The 2,306-nt window shown below is 35.3% G+C and overlaps 1 non-coding gene across 1 annotated transcript; it reads right to left on the bottom strand.

Moving 5' to 3' along the window:
- Positions 1-1,801: 1,801 nt before the first annotated feature.
- Positions 1,802-1,968, bottom strand: LOC115873783. Its single transcript, XR_004048586.1, has one exon. It is a non-coding gene; the product is annotated as a U1 spliceosomal RNA (small nuclear RNA).
- Positions 1,969-2,306: the final 338 nt, after the last annotated feature.

Here is a 2,306-nt window from a genome sequence, read left to right as displayed (position 1 = left end):
ATTTAACTCCCTTTTCTTGTAAAACAAATCCTTCATTCAACATTTACCTTGTCAGGATAGAAAATGCTATTCCCCCCAGTGAAGTTTTTACAAGCTTAGTCTTCATCACTGTACGAATTTTCTTCAGGCCATAAACTATCTTGATCATTTTTTACCTACCTACCTACCTACCTAACATAATGCCTGGCATTTAATAAATCCTCACAAAACAGCTTAAAGATTACATATGCACACAATTTTCTTTTCAGTTCATACAGACATTTAATAAGGACTTATCATCAGAAAATCCAGCAAATCATCAAGCTTACTCCAAAATAGATGCTGTAAAATTTGCTGCAGCAAATAAAGACAGTAAGATTCTGAAATATGGCACATATTAACAAGTATGTAGAATCTCTTGCTTTCTCTAATAAACTAAACAACAGTGTGTCTATAATACAAGGCAGTTGGCTGCTCCCTTTACGTTTTAAATTGGGTTCAATTATGTTCATCAGTTTATTTCTCATCCTCTCCTATGACTGAAGTCCCTGAGGCAGAGAATGCCTATCACTCCCTAATGGTACCGGTGACAATGACTCCTACAGTGTAATATTCAATTAATATTTAGTGAATGAGTAAATGATGGGCATTGTGAGTAGTTATCGCCTACTTTCTAAACCCACACATCCTTGTTTCTTAAACAAAACTAAGTTAAAAAATACTTAAACTTCCTGGCTATCAATTTTCTTAATACATGTACTATGACAAAGATCTAAAAATACAGAATCATGAAAACTATGAGTTTCACTATTTATTACCTGATTCTAAATTTGAAGTATTCTTTGGTTTTGGAAAAAGGTTTCGGTCTGCTAATGTCATCACCCTATAACAAGGACAAAATAGTGGTATTTTCTCATTTTTCATTAACTTTCAAGAACCTCATATAATACTTAAAATCAAGATATTTTTCAATTACCTTGTAGGAAAACACACAAGTGGTTGAAAAAAATGTTACTATATGTGAAAATAGTTTAATAAAATCAATATACTTAATCATTTATCAGTTTGATACACTATTCACAGAGGAAAAGACACCGTGTTTAGAATCAGATCTGAGTTTCCATTCCAATTCTGTTATTTATAGTTGAGAGCCTCTGTGAAAGTTATTTGAATGCCTTGGTCTTGGTTACCTCAGTTATGCAAAAAGGAGAGAAATCTTACTTCCTAGAATTCCCGTGATAAGAATTCCTAGTAACATCAGGGATAATATTTTTTAACACTAATACCATTTTTCTGTTTTGCATGTCAACCAATGATGCCCCTTATCCATTCTATCCAAACATATGAGAGGATTAGCTATTACAAAAGGAATATGAACAGGGAGGGGAAAAAAAACAAAGCTCAGCCTTAAAATGAGTCCCTAACACAACAGTGGAGTTGAAAAGCAGATGTGTGGAGTTTCTAAATCCCTATGACTGGTTCCTTCAGCTGCTGAAGTGAGCAATCAGAAAACAACTTATTTTTTTGCTACAAGAATGAACAAATCTGCCTTGGAGGAAACACATTTCCAGTTTACCGTATTCAGTGTCTAACAGGATTGACAGTATAATATGCCCTTTGGGCGTGATGGATAACCAAATGCTGCATCTAAAATGGCAAGGATTTTAAGGACTCTTTGGAGGTTTCCCTGTCACTGAGATGCTCTCATTTCCAGCTATTTGATAACGTTTGCATTTGATCATACCCTTCCAGCCTCTTTTGGTTGAGCTTATTTTGCCTTTTGCAGGAAACCATACTTCGACTCTGTTATTCTTTTTCCTACAGTGGAGAGCGCGAATGGAGTCCCCCCCACCACAAATTATGCAGTCCAGTTTCCACATTTGGGGAAATTGCGGGGGTCAGCACATCTGGAGTGCAATGGATAATAAATAAGCCTTGCCCTGGGAAAACCACCTTTTGATCATGCTATCTCCCCTGCCAGGTATTCTACTCAGCTATTAATAAGGTTATAACTAGTAGTACTATAATGAAATGAAGACTTTATAAAATAGTATTGTTGCTAGTATTCATATAATCAGAGAAATATTGCAGTTAAGCAACTTCCAATGCTATTCATCACATCCCATTATTTTCATTAATAATAAACATTACTAAGCATTTTGTAGGATCTGGTATAGGAGACCTTCATGGTAGGGGTGACCCCATTAGTTATAATGCTAGGTGACATCAACTAGTAGTACATGACTATAGCACTCAGTAGTTTCTACATCTGTTCCATCAGCATTCCTTAGAATGGGCATGACTATGGATCTTGTTCAGTTATTTGA

Source organism: Echinops telfairi, unplaced genomic scaffold (assembly GCF_000313985.2).
Source record: "Echinops telfairi isolate 266 unplaced genomic scaffold, ASM31398v2 ScPeMD7_7469;HRSCAF=8507_1, whole genome shotgun sequence".
NCBI classification, from domain to species: Eukaryota; Metazoa; Chordata; class Mammalia; order Afrosoricida; family Tenrecidae; genus Echinops; species Echinops telfairi.
Note: the sequence above shows the minus strand (reverse complement) of the source record. Positions and strands in the feature narration are given on the sequence as shown.